Source organism: Aquarana catesbeiana, linkage group LG09 (assembly GCF_042186555.1).
Source record: "Aquarana catesbeiana isolate 2022-GZ linkage group LG09, ASM4218655v1, whole genome shotgun sequence".
Taxonomy (NCBI): Eukaryota; Metazoa; Chordata; class Amphibia; order Anura; family Ranidae; genus Aquarana; species Aquarana catesbeiana.
The window spans coordinates 66,324,999-66,346,335 of record NC_133332.1 but is presented as its reverse complement, the minus strand read 5'-3'; positions in this window follow the sequence as shown (position 1 = coordinate 66,346,335).

The window sequence follows — 21,337 nt, the reverse complement described above, 5'->3', positions numbered from 1 at the left end:
TTCAGGGGATGGACACTGGCACACCCTAAATAGGAAGTTCAATTCCCCATATAACCCCTCCCCTTACAGGGAGTACCTCAGTTTTTTTCAGTAGAAGTCTGACGACGAAACGTGCGTAGGGCGGGTTACGAACGTCTTGCAGCACCTCTAACAAAGGGAATTCGCTAACTTTTGGCATGCTTGATTTGTTCATTTGAAATGTGAGTACATTTGTCTATTAAGTTTTAATAAAAGTCCTCCTAGGGCATACCTTCTTTCCTTTACATGTAATTACTACACCACAATACGCAAGTAAAGTTTGGGGGACATCCTTGATTGCTGCACAGTGGCAGACACTGTGACCATCCATACCCCTGCAGGGGAAAGGAGAATCCGGTGAGTGCAAGCATTGTCAGAACATGCAGACAAGGCACTAATTAAAGAAACCAGCACCTGGATAAGAAGCTTTCCTACAGATATTTGACCCTCAAAGATTGAACACTACAAACTACTCCAAAAAGAACTTGTTTTTTTCATAAACGGAACTTTTCCTATCCAACCAATACTGGTCACAGCACAAAAGTCACTATTTATGATGGATATTTTGCACAATGTTGTATGGATTTGTATGATTTAACACTGGTCACTTTAGTGAAGCTGCACTATGCACTTTTGTTGAATAATTGAAGCACCTTATGTTGCAATTGTACCTTTAACAGTAAGGACTTGGCACCAGTCACATATTTATTCATTTTTGGCACACACACTTTAGGAATTATAAAGTCATTTTAAAGAGAGGTGTTTTTTTTTTTTTTTTTTTTTTTTTTTTTTAACACTTTCCACCTAGATGATATTACATCTATATCCACAACTACTTTATTACTTAACTTAAAGGGCACAATGCACCTTTGTTGAACAATTGGAGCACCAGTTGTTGTATTTTCATTTTGAATAGAAATATTCACCACCAGTCAGTTTTATTCAATTTTTGAACATATACAGGTTTTAGAAGCAATTCTATAAGGATACTAGGCAATACATTCACTACAAAGAAGGAAAAAGGGAAAGAGAGAAAAAAAAAATAAAAATTTTGTCTCCATAAGGGCAGCGCCATACTACTCCTGCTTTTTTACCATTTTTTAATACTTTCCACTTAGGTGGTATTGTATGTGTAGAGGCAGCAGCCATATCCATAACTAAAACATTCAATTCATTGCGCGGATTTACCCCATACACCTACTACTCAGTTTTTTCGCCAATGTCTTAGGTGTTGGTCACGAGTAAAGATGTGCTGTGCTGAGCTCCGCTGGAATACTTCTTGCTGGGGCAAGCCATGCAACCGGATGCATTCTAAGTGTCTTTTCCAGGCCAAATTGAATGGTATCCGGGCCTTGTGTCCGAAGAAACAAGGTTTTACCTGTAACAATTCTCTTTTTAGAGAGCTGGACCCCAGGATCCTGTATTTTTTTTTTTTTTTTTTTCAGCCATATTCCTGGTGGGGTGCTTTTTACAGGCCCAGGGCTGTGGATCCCAAGATAAAAAAGGGGGCTCCAGTCCCTGAAGGTTTTTTTCAACGGAGCTCACCGTGAGAGGTGAAGATTGGGTCTGTTATAACAGAACCCTCCAGCTGGATAAGGTAAGGGAGATTCCTAAGGAATTTTTCTAATTCTTATGGATTTTTTTTATCCTTTTAAGTAAATGTTGTTTTCATGCCTATAGTCACCACCGGGGGCTGGCAAGAGCACGTACCTGTTCCATGCTTGTCAATCTCGCTCTGTGTATCAAGCTGTACGCTTCCTCCGCCTCAGGCTCCAGGTAAAGTCGTGGGAAAGGGTTTTTTTTTCTTCTAGGAATGTCGTTCCCCCCCCCCACACACACACCTGGATAGCTTTGCTCCAGGCAGAGGGAGCATGGCATCAGACGCCGGTATGCCACGCCACCATTATGGCGGTTCCCTTTGGCAGCGCTCCTCTTCCCCTCCACCCCAGTCCTCCATGCGGTCCAGTCAGGATCGGAGCCCACTCGTGCGGGAAAACAATATAATTTAAAATAGATGAGGGGGGGCGCGGTGGGTGGTTGGAGGAATGGGGCAGGGCTTAGTGGCGTTGGCGCGCTTCAGCGTCAACACAGGCTGTATAGCTATAAACTGCACCTTTTTTTTCAGGAGGGACACAGAGCGGACGGGTGGCATGTGAGTGGGTGACACAGGCATTCCCAGGCACATTTACTTAAGCATCAGGCTGAGTTTAATAGCAGCGATAGTTGCTGGACTATTGCTCAGCAGTGGGTGCATTTTTTTGGTGGTACCTTTTGCGTTTGTGCTCAGCACTAGGACCAAAGGGGGTGGTTCAAATGCCACAAAAACCAAGGACACAAAGGGGGTCACCCTTAGGTCCTAAGGACCCTCTCTCTGCATCACCATCCCTATCTAAGGAGGCTGGTCAGAGTGAGCCTATAGGGTCATTAGGGGCTGCAATTGCTTCCGTTACTTTAGCCCCTGTCTATATAACTGAGCAGGTTTTCTCCTCAGCTATGAGTGGTTTAGAGGAAAGATTAGTGGCTTTAATCACGTCTTCACAGAGTGGAAGAAAACACATTAGGTCCTCTTCTACCACCCAGGATCCTCAAACGGAGGAACTGTGGGAGAGGGAAGATGAATCCCCCTTAGGGGACCGTGAACAGGCTGATGATTCCTCTTCGGAGGAATCAAGTGGGGAAGGACCTTTTTCAGCTTCACTTGCTGAGAAATTGCTGGTGCATTCTCTTACTGAAATGGTCCACATTTAAGCTACCCTTAATGGAGTCTGTTGAAGAGCCCGCTTTCTGTTTGGGTTCACTAAAGCCTCCGCAAGCCTTGCGTGCCTTTCCTGTCCATTCATTACTAGAAAAGCTTATGTATTCTGAGTGGGATCACCCAGATAAGCACTTTTTCCCTCCTAAAAAGTTTTCAACACTTTATCCTATGGAGGAAAAATTTACCAAGATGTGGAGTATACCAGCAATTGACGCTGCTATATCCTCTGTGAATTAAAGTGTGACTTGTCCAGTTGACAATGTTAGGGATCCAACTGATAAAAAATTGGAATTCCTGTTAAAAAAAACATTTTCTCCCTGGCAGGTTCAGTGGCTCAACCTGCAGTGGTAGCAATTGGGGTATGTCAGTCCTCGAGAGACCATTTGAAACAGGTACTCAAGGTATTCCCTGAACAGCAGGCCCAGAAATTAGCTGAGCTGCCAGCAGCTTTGTGCTTTGCAGTTGACACAATCAGAGATTCTATTCTTCAAATCTCTTGCCTTACGCTTGGGTTGGAAGAATCTTATGGCTGAAAAGTTGGTCAGCCGAAGCGCCATGCTAAAAGCTCCTGGCTGGTTTTTCTTTCCACGGTGAAAAGCTGTTTTGGGGAGGATTTGGACAAATATATCCAAAAAATATTAAGTGGGAAAATTACCCTTTGCCAGTTAAAGCGTAAACGTCCCTCATTTAAACGGGCTCTTTCTCCAGTGCCAGGGGCATTAGCCTCCAGGCAGTCGCGGCAGCCTCCACAAAAGAAGTCCTGGGGGAGGAAACCCGCAAGACAGAACGCTAAAGCCTCTTTACGAAGGGGCGCCCCCGCTCGCTCGAGTGGGGATAAGATTTCTGCAGTTCTCAAAGGTCTGGCAGGAAGAATCTGTCCCCGTGGAAGAGCAGGGGTCAGGGTTTTATTCAAACCTTTTCACGGTACCAAAACCAAATGGGGGTGTCAGACCCATTCTAGATCTAAACCGATTCCTGAAGATTCGCTCTTTTTCGCATGGAATAAATCTGATCAGTAGTCTCAATCCTACAAGGGGGAGAGCTTCTGGCATCAATCAACATCAAGGATGCATACCTGCATGTACCTATTTTCCCCGCTCACCAGAAGTATCTGAAAATGAAGTTTTTCTACTTCGAACGCAGTTTGTAGCCTTTCCTTTCGGTCTAGCTACTGCACCTCGGGTGTTTACAAAGCTTTTGGTCCTTCCTCTGGCCAGATTAAGGACTCAAGGTATAACAATAATAGCATACCTGGATGACCTGCTCTTAATAGACGGGTCAGTAGCCTGCTTGGACCAAAGCGTGGTCACCACAGTCAACTACCTGGAATACCTAGGTTGGGTCATCAACCTAGAGAAATCTTCTTTAAAGCCAGTAAGAAGATTAGAATGTTTGGGTCTGGTCATAGATACAGCCCAGAAGGGGCAAAGAAGGGTCCTTCCATTCGCCTTTGTATAAGGTTGTTGGGGAAGATGGTGGCCTAATTTGAAGCAGTTCCCTGTGTTCAGTTTCCTTCGAGACTGCTGCAAAACAGTATCCTATCGGCCTGGAACAAGAAGATTCAGGCACTTTCCAATGCGTTTGTCGCAAAAGGTGCGCCAGAGCCTCAGTTGGTGGAGGATATCCGAGAATCCGCAGAAGGGGAAATCCTTCTTACCGGTTATCTGGAAGGTGGTAACAGATGCCAGCCTTTCAGGTTGGGGAGCAGTCCTGGAGGAAGCGTCTGCCCAAGGGAAATGGTCCAGAACCGAAAGGATCTTGCCCATCAACATTCTAGAGATTCGCGCAGCGCGTCTAGCCCTAAGGGCCTGGACATTCAGGTTGCAGAATTCACCTGTCAGGATTCAATCCGACAATGCCACAGGGGGAATGGTCCCTTTACCCTGACATCTTTCTGACTATAGGCCAAAGATGGGGGATCCAGGATGTAGATCTGTTTGTGTCCAGGTTCAACTACAAAGTCAACAACTTTGTGTCAAGAACAAGGGATCCACTCACATGCGGAACAGATGCGTTGGTGACCCCGTGGGATCAGTTTTCACTGATTTATGCATTCCCTCCTATTCTTCTGCTACCTCGACTTCTTCGCAGGATCAAGCAGGAAAGGAAGTCGTAGTTCTTGTGGCCCAGAAGATCTTGGTATGCAGAAATAGTAAAGATGGCGGTAGGGGCCCCATGGACCCTACCACCACGTTCAGACCTGCTATCGCAGGGACCAGTGGTCCATCCTACAGACGTTAAATTTAATGGTTTGGCTATTGAAACACGTTCTAAAGAATCGTGGGCTTTCAGTCTCTGTGATGCCTACCTTGATTAATGCAGGGAGGCCAGCTTCCAGACTCGTTTATTATAGAGTCTGGAAGGCATATGTTTCCTGGTGTGAATCCAGGGGTTGGCATCCTAAGAAGTATGTCATAGGTAGAATTCTTGCCTTTCTGCAAATGGGGCTAGAGATAAAACTGGCCTTGAGTACTATCTAGGGCCAGGTCTCGGCCTTATCGGTATTGTTTCAATGTCCACTTGCTTTGCATTCTTCGGTCCGAAGCTTTATACAGGGGGTAACGCGGCTTAATCTACCTTTTTAGAGCACCCCTGAACCCTTGGGACTTGAATTTAGTTCTGTCGGCATTACAGAAACACCCTTTTGAGCCGATGCAACATATTCCTTTGGTCCTTTTGACAAGGAAGCTAGTTTTTCTGGTAGCCATTTCTTCTGCAAGAAGGGTATCAGAGTTGGCGGCTCTTTCTTTTAAAGAGTCCTATTTAATCGTTCACAAGGATAGAGTAGTATTGTGTCCTCATCCTAGCTTTCTGCCAAAGGTGGTTTCAGGTTTTCACCTAAACCAGGATATTGTTTTACCCTATTTTTTTCCAGAACCCTGTTCTAAGGAAGAAAATTCACTACATTCTTTGGATGTAGTGAGAGCAGTCAAAATCTATTTGAAGGGGACTGCTCAGATTAGGAAAACAGATGTTTTGTTCATGTTGCCTGAATGTCCTAGGAAAGGACAGGCAGCATCGAAATCCACTATTGCCAAATGGATTTGGCAGGTAATTATTCAAGCTTATGGCTTGAAGAGGAAGATTCCACCTTTTTAGGTCAAAGCGCACTCCACCAGGGCTGTTAGTGCTTCGTGGGCAGTGCATCACCAAGCCTCCATGGCTCAAATCTGCAAGGCCGCAAACTGGTCTTTAGTCCATACATTCACCAGATTCTATCAGGTGGATTGTAACAAGGCATGAGGATGTCACCTTTGGACGCAGTGTGCTGCAGGCTGCAGTATAGGTCCTCAGGTCTGTTTGCACCCTACTTTTGCTTGTGTCCCCTCCCCTCAGGTGGCATTGCTCTGGGACATCCCATACAGTTATTACTGTGGCTCTGTGTCCCCTGATGTACGATAAAGAAAATAGGATTTTTATAACAGCTTACCTGTAAAATCCTATTCTTGGAGTACATCACGGGACACAGAGGTCCCTTCCCTCTTTTTGGTTACACGTGTATTGCTTTGTTACAAAACTGGGGTAATCCCGGTAAGGGGAGGGGTTATATGGGCAATTGAACTTCCTGTTTAGGGTGTGCTGGTGTCATATATCTCATATGTCATATATCTCGTTGTTTATTAGGATTCCCCATCCTTGAGGGCAGCAAGGCCTGTGTCGTATCATCTGTCTGGCCATCCACTTGTGCGCAGGAGTTATTTCTTTTTAATTACTGTGGCTGTGTCCCGTAATGTACTCCAAGAAATTGATTTTACAGGTAATCTATTATAAAAATCCTATTTTTGTCACTTTGTGTATTTTTGCACCTTGAAAGTCCCATATCCTCTTTATGTTTTTCCTTTCAGGATTATTAGGAGTTTTATCAGGTTTTAACCAAACCATAATAATTGCTTCATTCATAGAGAGTGGGAGGTGACCACATTCCAATGCTGTATTAAATATCTCCAATAATTCAGGCAACAAATCAGCTCCATAAACCTTAGACTTCCCCTGGTAACCCATCTGCACCTGGGACTTTATTATTAGGTAAGCTGGCAGAGGCAAACTGGAGTTCCCCTAATGTCAAAGGCTGGTCCAACATCTCTGTCAGCCACCGACAATTCTGTTAATGGTGATAGCATTAAGAAATAATTGCAATTCAGTTTCCTTATAGGATACTTTACTACTATGCAAGTTTTTATAAAAATCAAGAAACACTGTTGGGATCTCCAAAGTAGTTTGTGCAGTTTCATTTGGTGAGATTTTTAATTCTACTACTTGTGTCATTTGTTTTTGAGCTTTAACTATTGCTGCCAAAAGGTGGCCTGTGTTTTCCCCCTCCTCATAATAAGGTTGCTGAAGGAAAAAACGTTTCTGTTCTGCTTTTTTTTATGGGAAACTTCAGCATATATCTGTTGTTTTTGTATCCCCTCCTGTTGTGTTTCTGTGGTAGGGTTCACTATATATAGTTCGGCCTTTAAAACTTCTTCAATCACTAAGCGTTCCCAAGCCTTAGACTTTTTTTTGATCCTTGGGATTTGAGAAATAAACCTCTCCATATAAGCTATTAAAGAATCCCAATAAATCCCTGAAGATACAGAAGGCTTATTAACAGTACTATAAGTCAAAATATCATGCATTATTTTCTGATTTGAAGGAAAAAGGTCAAACTAATAAGGGTTAATTTTCCATAAAATGCGGCTCTGAGTTAAATTTAAAGCCAACTTATGAACCAACAGGTAGTGATCAGATAATCCTCTAACTGCATAGGTCACCTCACGTATCACAGGTAACATCGTAGAAGTGGTCCCTCTTCACAGCCAGAATTTGTCTGTTCTGCAAACTCGCCTTGTCTCCTCTTCTTAGCTTCATATTCACAAGCTTTCGAGGGAACCCCTTCCTGTTCCGGAGTGAGTATATGAGGTCCCGATTGACTTTCCCACTTGATCCTAAGTAGTCCTGGCATTTAGGGGGATGTAGCTGGGTGTCCTTCCCTTCGTACACCATGAAGGCATAGGTGTACCCTGTGGCTCAGTTGCATAATTTGTACATTTTTACCCCATACTGGGCCTTTTTGCTGGGATGAATTGCTTAAAGCCCAACCTGCCGGTAAAGTGGACAAGCGATTTATCCACAGGGATATTTTGGTCCTGGGTAAATAACTAACAGGGAATTTTTCAGAAAAATTATTTTAAAAGTGGCCGAATTTAATATAACTTGTCATATGTTGGCTCGTTTCGGGGAGGGCACTGGGTGTTGTTGTTCTAATTGAGTAACCTCATTATCAAATATCTGGTTCGGGGCTTTACTGCCAAGTAGATCGGCATGGGGTTGGTGGACCAGTATGAACGTAGGTTATTTTTTGTTTTTGGTGAGTCCCATATTGAATGTAAGGCCCAACAAAAATCCACTGTTAGGTCTCTCCACTCATAGAGCTGGGAATAATAGGGTGTTGGGTTACTCGGTATAAATTGTACATACAGGTTGCATTGGGCCTCAATTAATGATAACAGGTCCTTTTGTAAAAATGTAATTAAAGAAATCTATTGGGGCTAAATGCTCTGTGTTCACACGGACTCCTTGTTGGGCAGTGGAAGGGGGAATGTTAGCTGCTCCTTAGCTAGGAGGAAGCTAAAGAGGGTTCTGAAGGGCATAGGGAAGGCTTGCATGGGTCCTAACCCTTTGGGGCTGAGGTGACATCCCACTAGTACATGTACTAGTACCTTTTTTGGGGGGGTTCGTTGGGTAGGGGTACTCGGGAGGACATAAAAATGCCTCTCATGCAGCCGACTGCAGCCGACCGCCCGGCCCAGCCCAGCCCACCCAAGTGCAGTATCGATCGATCACTGTCACTTACAAAACACTAAACGCATAACTGCAGCGTTCGCAGAGTCAGGCCTGATCCCTGCGATCGCTAACAGTTTTTTTGGTAGCGTTTTGGTGAACTGGCAAGCACCAGCCCCAGGCAGCGTCAGGTTAGCGCCGGTCGCGCTAACACCCACGCACGCACCGTACACATCCCTTAGTGGTATAGTATCTGAACTGATCAATATCTGATCTGATCCGATCAGATCTATACTGGCGTCCCCAGCAGTTTAGGGTTCCCAAAAACGCAGTGTTAGTGGGATCAGCCCAGATACCTGCTAGCACCTGCTTTTTGCCCCTCCGCCCGGCCCAGCCCAGCCCACCCAAGTGCAGTATCGATCGATCACTGTCACTTACAAAACACTAAACGCATAACTGCAGCGTTCGCAGAGTCAGGCCTGATCCCTGCGATCGCTAACAGTTTTTTTGGTAGCGTTTTGGTGAACTGGCAAGCGCCAGCGGCCTAGTACACCCCGGTCGTAGTCAAACCAGCACTGCAGTAACACTTGCTGACGTGGCGAGTCCCATAAGTGCAGTTCAAGCTGGTGAGGTGGCAAGCACAAGTAGTGTCCCGCTGCCACCAAGAAGACAAACACAGGCCCGTCGTGCCCATAGTGCCCTTCCTGCTGCATTCGCCAATCCTAATTGGGAACCCACCACTTCTGCAGCGCCCGTACTTCCCCCATTCACATCCCCAACCAAATGCAGTCGGCTGCATGAGAGGCATTTTTATGTCCTCCCGAGTACCCCTACCCAACGAACCCCCCCAAAAAAGATGTTGTGTCTGCAGCAAACGCGGATATAGGCGTGACACCCGCTATTATTGTCCCTCCTGTCAATCCTGGTCTTTGCATTGGTGAATGTTTTGAACGCTACCATTCACTAGTTGAGTATTAGCGTAGGGTACAGCATTGCACAGACTAGGACACACTTTCACAGGGTCTCCCAAGATGCCATCGCATTTTGAGAGACCCGAACCTGGAACCGGTTACAGTTATAAAAGTTACAGTTACAAAAAAAGTGTAAAAAAAAAAAAAAAAAAAACACAAACAAAAATATAAAATAAAAAATAATAGTTGTCGTTTTATTGTTCTCTCTCTCTCTATTCTCTCTATTGTTCTGCTCTTTTTTACTGTATTCTATTCTGCAATGTTTTATTGTTATGTTTTATCATGTTTGCTTTTCAGGTATGCAATTTTTTATACTTTACCGTTTACTGTGCTTTATTGTTAACCATTTTTTTGTCTTCAGGTACACCATTCACGACTTTGAGTGGTTATACCAGAATGATGCTTGCAGGTTTAGGTATCATCTTGGTATCATTCTTTTCAGCCAGCGGTCGGCTTTCATGTAAAAGCAATCCTAGCGGCTAATTAGCCTCTAGACTGCTTTTACAAGCAGTGGGAGAGAATGCCCCCCCCACCGTCTTCCGTGTTTTTCTCTGGCTCTCCTGTCTCAACAGGGAACCTGAGAATGCAGCCGGTGATTCAGCCAGCTGACCATAGAGCTGATCAGAGACCAGAGTGGCTCCAAACATCTCTATGGCCTAAGAAACCGGAAGCTACGAGCATTTTATGACTTAGATTTCGCTGGATGTAAATAGCGCCATTGGGAAATTGGGGAAGCATTTTATCACACCGATCTTGGTGTGGTCAGATGCTTTGAGGGCAGAGGAGAAATCTAGGGTCTAATAGACCCCAATTTTTTCAAAAAAGAGTACCTGTCACTACCTATTGCTATCATAGGGGATATTTACATTCCCTGAGATAACAATAAAAATGATTAAAAAAAAAAAAAAAATGAAAGGAACAGTTTTAAAATAAGATAAAAAAGCAAAAAAATAATAAAGAAAAAAAAAAAAAAAAAAAGCACCCCTGTCCCCCCTGCTCTCGCGCTAAGGCGAACGCAAGCGTCGGTCTGTCGTCAAATGTAAACAGCAATTGCACCCTGCATGTGAGGTATCACCGCGACGGTCAGATCGAGGGCAGTAATTTTAGCAGTAGACCTCCTCTGTAAATCTAAAGTGGTAACCTGTAAAGGCTTTTAAAGGCTTTTAAAAATGTATTTATTTTGTTGCCACTGCACGTTTGTGCGCAATTGTAAAGCATGTCATGTTTGGTATCCATGTACTCGGCCTAAGATCATCTTTTTTATTTCATCAAACATTTAGGCAATATAGTGTGTTTTAGTGCATTAAAATGTAAAAAAGTGTGTTTTTTCCCCAAAAAATGCGTTTGAAAAATCGCTGCGCAAATACTGTGTGAAAAAAAAAAAAAATGAAACACCCACCATTTTAATCTGTAGGGCATTTGCTTTAAAAAAATATATAATGTGTGGGGGTTCAAAGTAATTTTCTTGCAAAAAAAAATAATTTTTTCATGTAATCAAAAAGTGTCAGAAAGGGCTTTGTCTTCAAGTGGTTAGAAGAGTGGGTGATGTGTGACATAAGCTTCTAAATGTTGTGCATAAAATGCCAGGACAGTTCAAACCCCCCCCAAATGACCCCATTTCGGAAAGTAGACACCCCAAGCTATTTGCTGAGAGGCATGTCGAGTCCATGGAATATTTTATATTGTGACACAAGTTGCGGGAAAGAGACAAATTTTTTTTTTTTTTTTTTTGCACAAAGTTGTCACTAAATGATATATTGCTCAAACATGCCATGGGAATATGTGAAATTACACCCCAAAATACATTCTGTTGCTTCTCCTGAGTACGGGGATACCACATGTGTGAGACTTTTTGGGAGCCTAGCCGCGCATGGGACCCCGAAAACCAAGCACCGCCTTCAGGCTTTCTAAGGGCGTAAATTTTTGATTTCACTCTTCACTGCCTATCACAGTCTCGGAGGCCATGGAATGCCCAGGTGGCACAAAACCCCCCCAAATGACCCCATTTTGGAAAGTAGACACCCAAAGCTATTTGCTGAGCGGTATAGTGAGTATTTTGCAGACCTCACTTTTTGTCACAAAGTTTTGAAAATTAAAAAAAGAAAAAAAAAATTTTTTTTTTTGTCTTTCTTCATTTTCAAAAACAAATGAGAGCTGCAAAATACTCACCATGCCTCTCAGCAAATAGCTTGGGGTGTCTACTTTCCAAAATGGGGTCATTTGGGGGGGGTTTGTGCCACCTGGGCATTCCATGACCTCCGAAACTGTGATAGGCAGTGAAGCGTGAAATCAAAAATGTACACCCTTAGAAATCCTGAAGGCGGTGATTGGTTTTCGGGGTCCCGTACGCGGCTAGGCTCCTAAAAAGTCCCACACATGTGGTATCCCCGTACTCAAGAGAAGCAGCAGAATGTATTTTGGGGTGCAATTCCACATATGCCCATGACCTGTGTGAGCAATATATCATTTAGTGACAACTTTGTGCAAAAAAAAAAAAAATAAATAAATTGTCACTTTCCCGCAACTTGTGTCAAAATATAAAATATTCCATGGACTCAACATGCCTCTCAGCAAATAGCTTGGGGTGTCTACTTTCCAAAATGGGGTCATTTGGGGGGGGGGGGGTTTGTGCCATCTGGGCATTTTATGGCCTTCAAAACTGTGATAGGTAGTGAGGAGTAAAATCAAAAATGTACGCCCTTAGAAATCCTGAAGGCAGTGATTGGTTTTCGGGGCCCCGTATGCGGCTAGGCTCCCAAAAAGTCCCACACATGTGGTATCCCCATACTCAGGAGAAGCAGCTAAATGTATTTTGGGGTGCAATTCCACATATGCCCATGGCCTGTGTGAGCAATATATCATTTAGTGACAACTTTTTGTAATTTTTTTTTTTTTTTGTCATTATTCAATCACTTGGGACAAAAAAATGAATATTCAATGGGCTCAACATGCCTCTCAGCAATTTCCTTGGGGTGTCTACTTTCCAAAATGGGGTCATTTGGGGGGGGTTTTGTACTGCCCTGTCATTTTAGCACCTCAAGAAACGACATAGGCAGTCATAAATTAAAGGCTGCGTAAATTCCAGAAAATGTACCCTAGTTTGTAGGCGCTATAACTTTTGCGCAAACCAATAAATATATACTTATTGACATTTTTTTTACCAAAGACATGTGGCCAAATACATTTTGGCCTAAATGTATGACTAAAATTGAGTTTATTGGATTTTTTTTTAGAACAAAAAGTAGAAAATATCATTTTTTTCCAAAATTTTCGGTCTTTTTCCGTGTATAGCGCAAAAAATAAAAACGGCAGAGGTGATCAAATACCATCAAAAGAAAGCTCTATTTGTGGGAAGAAACGGACGCAAATTTCGTTTGCGCGGTCATGCAATGCTGTACCCAATTAGCAGTTAAAGCGACGCAGTGCCAAATTGGAAAAAGTGCTCTGGTCAGGAAGGGGGTAAATCCTTCCGGGGCTGAAGTGGTTAAAAAATTGGATTTTGACTATTTTTGGAGTAGATAACAGGACACAGGCAGATTCAGAGTGTGTTATAGGGAGGTATCTTCAGGTGATTGGATACTGGTAAAAAACTGCGAGGACCTCCATATAAACCTTTCCACTCTCAGCAATTCTCAGTTCTTTAGCAAGCAATCAAAGGACCACAGAGGGACAGGTGGCCTGTGTCCCATACTGTACAATAAGAAATTGAGACATTTTTACAGGTAAATAATAAAATCCAGTCTTCGGACAGGACAGGACACTTTTTACTTGAACCACAACCAGATGAAAACACTTAGCAATGGTGGAGCAAGATGCCTCCTGTGAGATTTTTCCTGAAGCACAGTGAGAATCAGATTGTTAGGCTGGGTTCACATATATGCAAATTTGCATGGCGTGAATACGACTGGCTCTCAATAAAGCCTGTTCACATATGTCCGGATCAGCATTTTAACAAGGGTGCTTTGCGTTTTTGGGTCCAACTCAGGGGCGAATTCAGGCCAAAAATTTGCACCTCAACCAGTGAACAGAAACACCCCGGACTGCAAACGGCAGCTGCGCATATGTGAACCCTGTCCTAGTGTGGCTGTGAGGTAGATTCTAACAGCTAAAAAACAACCTCCAGGAGTAAAGTGCAACTTCCTGAGGGTATCTCAAAGGGTGTTTTGAAGCAGGATAAAAGAATAGAAGCTCAGTGTCCTGACTGAGGTGAAAAAGAAAACACTACCATAGGCAAGGATACCTTGAGCCGGAAGGATGACCTTTGTCCTTGTGATCCACCAGGAAGGGCTCCTTTCAAGATAATGCAGCCAGTTCTGACATTCGCCTGGCAGAGCTGATAGTGATAAGAAAAAAACCCTTGTGAGTAAGGTCGGCCAAAGATATATCTCTGGGTTCAAAGGCCAAAGATATATCTCTGGGTTCAAAGGTCTGCAGAGTAGAAAATACCAGATTAGAATCCCCATCATTCCACCGGAGAGCTGCTGGAGGGGGGAACAATATGAGCCCCCCCCCACACACACACGAAAGCCTTCACCAGGCAGTAAAGTGCCAACAGCTATTGAGAGAGTATAGCCAAAGTTTAAATTTGGCCTTTGATCATACTCGGACAACCTCTTATCGAGCCCTGACTGAAGACTAGGCAAAATAAGCTTGAACTTCCGTGGTAGGTTTTTTGAGACTATTGCCTTCTGGCACTAAAAAGCGTAGGGATAATGGGATTCAGACACTTATTTCTCAGGACTTGGGCTTCAACAGCCAGTCTATCAAAGTTAGAGACTGAGAAGCAGTATGAACAGCGGACCCTGAGACCGTAAATTTGGCTTGTCTGGCCTGTAATGGCCATGGAACATCCAGCAGAAGCTGGAGTATGTCAGTGTACAAAGTTCTATTCAGCAAAGCAGATGAGAGAGGATCTTTAAAGGAAGAAAGGCATATATCAGGTAGAACTGAGAGGTGCACCAGTGTGTCCACCGCAAAAGCCTTATGATCCCTTGACCAAGACATGAACCTCTCCTGTTTGTGGTTGAATATAGACCAAGAATGACTACGTTTGGCAGCCTCCATTTCTAACAAATGTCCTAAAATACTTTGGGGGTAGGGGCCACTCTTACCAGTCTAGCTGCTGGTGCTGAGGGAGCCCGTCTGCCAGTTTTCTGCAACTGGAATGTGATGTTCCCAGAGAAGAATCTGGTCCGCTTCCTATCCTTTTGTTTGATGTAAGCTACAGCTGAGATGTTATCTGAGTGAACCTGCATCAGATGCCCTGAAACAGACCTGGCATCTGTCGAGAGCACTGTGCAGCATGAGAAATTACTTTCCCAACTCCAGCATCAAATTGTGTATCCAGCACACTGGAATTCCCAGTGACTATTTGATGAAAGCGTCGAGTTCCTCATCAAAGAGATGTCCTCCTTGCAAAGGGAATCCACTCCCGCCAAGTTTTGCACTTCGGTTTTGACAACTCATATTCAAAAGATCACCTTTCGTAACATGTTACACCCGTATTCCGTATGTAACATGTTACGAAAGGAGTGGCCTCTGCACCTCCCCGATTCCCAATCTGACAGCTAGCAGGGGTTCCCCCCACTAGCTGTCACAATTTAAAAAAAAAGTGGCTGAACAGGGCTCCAGCTGCGTTACTCATTCACAGTGTCCTGTGAATGGAAAACGACAAGGTCAGCTTCTTCCTGTCAGATTGCATCTGCTTACCCGTACAGGATGTACGGCACACAGATACACTGGCAGATCTGCTGGAGACCTACATGGCACCCGCGATCTACTGATCGCTGGTACAATGCTTTACAGGCTCCAAAAATTAATAAATGCACATTTTTTTTACCTGCAAAAAAATGTGTATTTATTTATTTTTTTCTAAAAAGTGAACTTATCCTTTAAGCCGCAGGGGTCTGTGCATCTGGACACAAAAGAGGCCTAAACATCCGATGCAGGAAGTCAGCCAATCCATCCATACATTACCACAGAGCAGTTGTCTGTAGTTTCAGGTGCTGAAGGAGCTCAGGGTCTGTTGTGATCGATCAAGTTTTTGTTTAATGCGTTTCATCTGAACTGCCAGAATCTTGCATACTGGAAGAGAGGTGATAACAGGTTGAATAGTGCAATAAAAGTCCAAACAATAAAAGCAAAGGAGGATTTGAAAAGGACTTAAAATTTTATAATCAAGGAGATCCTCCACTGGTACCATGAGAGATCTGTTGAGAAGGGCAATAACTAAATCAACCCCTGGGACCACCAGTATTTTCAGAAATAAGTTTTCTATAGAATATTGTTGAGCAAAGTGCTTAGGCAGCGCATGTACTTTTTTCAGGATGTTGCCAGTCCCCATATCGTATGTCATCCATAAAGCAGTGTACAGGAAAGGTCCTAGATGGTTTGAGCCTTTTAAGGAAGCGCATTTTGGTGGGCTTAGGTTGGGAGCCTTCAGCAAACCGTGCCCTGACGCGTGAAGAACCACTGTCAATGTCCAGGATATGTAGTACCATCTGGCTGATGAGCAGAGCAGATTACTTGAGTCACTGAAAACCCCAAAGAGGGTGACAGGACTGTCCAGCAGTGCTCGAGCAGCCGGGGTTTAAACCTTGGCTGCCCACAGTGAGAGGTTAAGCAATCACAAAAAGGTGATAGGGAAGCAGAACCAGAAGCAAGGAGGACAGCTTGGACACCCCATACATTAGTGAGAAGGAGGGAGGAACCCCACCCTGGGAAAGGGAGACACCTAGGGTAGCATCCCATACAGATCCCAGTGATTCACCCAGGAGAGCATAGGGATAAATCCTCAATATCCCTGACTTAACCCACTTCGTATGGCCAGACACCCTTAGGGTCTTCAGAGACTGGGCCACGCCAGAGCAGGTTGCCTCTGCCCTGGACCTGTATAGCACCCTGCTATTAACCCTACATGCCAAGGGGGGTGCCTAACATAGGATCCAATGCCCAAAACAACTTCACAGCCAGCCCATTGTCTATTCTGGCATGGTCCAGGTACATACCCCAAAGTTCTTACCATGGCACACCGATCCGGTAGCTAAGTAAAATGTCGAGGCAGGAAAAGTTGATTGAAGAATTTTAGTAAGTGCTACTAACCAGCACAGGGTACATCCATCACATAAAGAGACTAGGAAAGGACTGAGGATTGCTGGGAACAGGATAAGTTTTATGGGGGTTCTCACAGTTTTGTACTTTTTTTTTTTTTTTTTTTTACAGTATCCAATCACCTGAACTTGCCCATACTCGCTAGTCTGAATCTGACTGTGGCCTGTACTGTATGATTAAAAAAAAGGTTTGAGGCTTGTGAATCCCTTGGGGCTTTTTTACACTTTCAGTTGGGGAGGTAGAAATAGGTGTTTGAGAATGTGCTTTTACTGCTCCCTTAAAGGAGAAGTAGGGCCAAAGTTTTTTTTTTTTTTTTTTTTTTTGTCCCTGCTTCTCCTATGGGTTACAGGATTGCACTTAGCTCTGCACTCCTGTGACCCGTATTCAGCCATCAGTGGGCTAATGTCCGCTGTTGGGTGACGTCACTCATCCGGTCCAAGCTCTTTAGAGATTGCGGCTTTAATGTGGGATCCACCCAGATGCCTGGACCGGCAGCTGGCTAAGCCACTGAGCCTGAACCAGTTGCTCCTGCCCCCTCTACAGCTTAGTTCTCCAGTAATTGCTATAGGGGCAGAGCAGAGGGTCTGACATTTACTGACTCTTTGCTTACTGAAGACCAAGAACTAAGCAGTCAGCGATCTTTGATTGCTCAGTTCTTCCTATTGAGGCGGCAGGGGACTGATGCTGCATCTGCCTAGGTGAGTACCTATGTTCGTTTTTTTTTCTTTAAATCCCACGTTTCTTTTTTAAGCTGCAAAGGCAGAAGAACAGGATACACATGCTGCAGCAAAATTTTTACCTGTTGTCACATTCAGCAGGCAATAATGCCGTTGAACGTAACCTATTCAAGTGAAAGGATTCATGATGTGGTGGGGCAGGCTTTACTGTGTTTAAACAGGCAGTGGGAAAGCGACTGCCTCCTCACCACCTGTCAAATGCCTCTTAAAAGCATCCACTGCAAATTGCTTTTCAGATGGGTGGCAAGGTCTGCTGCAAGTGTAAAACTAGCCTTAAAACCTAAAGCTGTTATGAAACAAATACAAGAACTGCTGTTTTGAGTGCCTAAAAATAATAGCGGCAATCCTCAAATTGCTAAGTCTGAAGCCTCAATGTGCCAGAAAAGCAGGGAGTGCCCATTGTCTCCTTATTTTTCTTACAGTTCATTGAAATTCCTTTGTCATGAAATAAATTTGAATATAAGAACTGAACTGAAGATTGTGTGCATGTGGATATACACTATAGAGAAAGCACAAAAATAAAGTTTAAAAGGCCATGAATTAAAAAAGTGTAATTGGCCAAAAGTCAATATGGGTTCCCTACAATGCGTAGTCTTATTGGCCAATAAAGAGGTTTAATGAGGCAGTGTTGACCTCAACCTAGCAAAGCATGAGATTTACATGCTCTAACCTTAACATTTTTTAATGCAGATTTTACTGAAACCAATCTGTTTACACAATTCTTTAATTATATAATCAGCTTGGATTGCCCATGATTGTAACAGGGTTTCTTTTAACTCAGTCCTCTCCTCAACTCCACCTAATTAGGCTTAATGCTAGTAGTGGACAGAAACTGTCAGCGTCAAAAGTGTCCTGTGGCTAAACAAACATAACCGTTCAAATCTACAGTGTTTAAGTACAAAATGAGCCCACTGTTTTTTTTGGGGGATTTATGACTGAAATACTAATGTAGTAATATCTTGTATTTAAAAAAAAAAAAAGTAATGTTTGTACTTCCAGCTCTGACCACATTAATGTATTCTTGATCAGACTTCTAATTTAATGATGTTAGCAGGATGTGACTGTACACATCAATACAGCTGCATGTAGTCTCAAACAATGGAACAAAAAATTATCTTAATCACACAGTAAAGGGCACAGGACAGAAAGTTACAGACCATGGGTTATTTGCCACTACGTGCAAGTGATTGGACACTGATGAAAGCTTTTCTGGGAACATTTCCAGTTCCCCCTCCTATAACCCTACCAACTCCATGAGACCATGAGGTGTTGAACATTTGTTTTTTTGGGGTTTTTTTTCTTCACTACCTCGACTGACACTTCTATCAGGATCCAACTTCTTATTGCCTCAGGGGCTCACCAGCAAATTCTGGATTGTGTACTCAATGTACACCAAATGAACCGTATCAGGACCCCAAAGCTGGTTTGCCTCTGTTTGCTTTAGGCACTGGATCCTGCGTTTGGCACTCACCTTGGCACATGGTGCAATGAGTGTAGTAAGCCACAGGGTGTTATGTAGGTCCAGGGTCATGGTCCATTTCAATGACACCCAGACCCTGAAGACCCCTTCAGGGCTATAGGGCTACGCCTACTGCGATAGGTGAAGTTTGTTTGCCTCCTGTAACCAGAAACTTGGATAAGGTAAGTGAGTTTCCCTGTATTTTTGACCAGGTCTTCTTTTTATATGTGGGGTATTATTCGCTGGATATGGGCAAATTAATAAAGAACACAATTCTGCCTTTGAGGTACCTGTCCTGCTACAATAATTGCAACTTATGCTCTCAGCGCTGCTATATTGTGTTGATGCTCTGGAGTAGTGTTTCTCAACCTTTTTTCAGTCAACATATCTTTTAGAATTGTGCGCAATCTTGGGCACAACAGTCTGGGCTCGTGCACACCTAGGAGGTGCGTCCGGGCACATGCTTTTTTGCTTGTTCCGCCGCATACTCTTTTTAGTTGGCTGCTCTATGCATGTGATACATGCAAAAAAGGTGCTGCCATGATTTTTAAAATTACACTGCACCAAAACACTTGGTACTGTGATACAATGCGTTTTCGCAGGCACAAAGCATGCGTATTTGCTAGATGCGTGGGGGTGCCATTAAGAATTGTTGATCACCTACAGTGCATTTTTGTGCGGTGCAGGAAAATGCAAGATTTTGCACGTTACCGCACTGCACCTGGTGTGAACAATGCATAAAATGTTTGTGGGGCAGAGTTCAGTGGTCTGTAGACTATAAATCCTCTCCCCCCCCCGAATTTCCCCTGCTACCACAAATTCCCCCTCCCAAATTCTCTTAGTATAAATACCCCCCATATCCCCTTTGAGCACTAATTCTGTTCCCCCTCTCTCCAAATGCCCCTTCAAGCTTTACAAAGACTAATCTCACCACATCCCATCTCATCACTACAGGAGTAGTGACTGTGTTAACTCTAGACAGGGATGAGAGAGCACAACCTGCACCTCCTCTCGACTCTCTGCTTTCTTTATTCCTGTTGGCAACCCACAAGACTGTGCGGTCCCCCTGACCCGTCCTGAGCAACCAATGACGTCGTTGGTAGGACGTGGGCAGGCAGCTCATACAAGATTATAGGTTGTCACAAAGAATTCAGATAGCAGCACAGAGAAGGGGAGAGCCAGGAGGCGGTGCGGGTTGTTCTCTCTCTCTCTCTCTCTCTCTCTCTCTCTCTCTCTCTCTCTCTCTCTCTCTCTCTCTCTCTCTCTCTCTCTCTCTCTCTCTCTCTCTCTCTCTCTCTCTCTCTCTCTCTCTCTCGTCTAAATACAGGTGTTAACATGTAGCCAGTTTTTTGCCCTTTTGCCTCAGCACCCCAGTTGAGAAACGCTGCCTTAGAGGATGTATATCACCAGGTCTCTAGGATGACACTGCTCTCTTTGGCTTCTCTGCATAGCCTGCTTGCAAAAAACATGTTATGGATGCCTTTGGATGTTGAATACCTGTTTGGTGAATCCCTTTATTAATTTATCAAGGAAGTTACTGCGGTAAAGGTACTTTTACTCCACAAAAAACAGCATAAGCATACTAATACCTCTTATTACCACAAGGGGATCTTTTGCTCTCCAAGTGTCATTTCTAAGTCAAGGGTGGGTCCATCCCTTTGTTGTAAGTCTTGGATGTCAAAACCCTCAAAGCCTACTCAGATGTCCTCTTCTCAATGAAGGGGTGCCTTCACTAGCCCGTTTGGGGATATGTCTGTTGGCATTTGTGCCAGTCTGGATCACAGAAGTCCCAGACCTCTGGATCTAATCTGTCATTTTCAGGAGCTACAAAATAAAATTTCTATCACTGCCCCATCCTCGATTCCTACCCTCCTATATGCCAACTTTACCTGAAAGACAGGCTGATTTGTGGGTAGCCCTGAGTCAGCTACAGGCAAAAAGAGTAGTATTCCCAATTCTTGCAGAGGAAATGTCGAGAGGGTTTTTTCCAAACATATGCACAGTCCCAAAACCAAATATGGCATTGGACCTGAAATCCCTAAATAGATATATGCATGTCTCCAAGTTCTGCACGGAGTCCACAAGATCTGTCATCGCTCTCAGATCAGTGGAATTTCTGGTATCAGTGGACATCTATGGTGCCTATCTTCACATTTCCATCTTTCCCACTCACCAATGCTTTCTATGCTTTTCTGTGTGAGACCAACACAATCAATTTGTCTCCCTGCCACACAAAAATGCTTGACCTGTGCCTGGCCCTGCTAAGAAGTCAGGGCATCCATGTCACAGAGTACCTAGATGATCATCTGCTGAAAGATGCCTCAGCTACGGCCTTGCCTTCCAACATCCAAAAAGGATAGGTCTCTGTCTTATCCATTTTATTGCAGAAACCCTTAGCTTTGGATTCTTGGTAGTGTAACTAATCTGGTGGTTTAGTTTCCCTTTGAACTGATTCAGAATATCCAACTGGGGGATTCCACGGGTAACATGGCTTTTTTGGTGGCCATTACTTCCATCAATCATA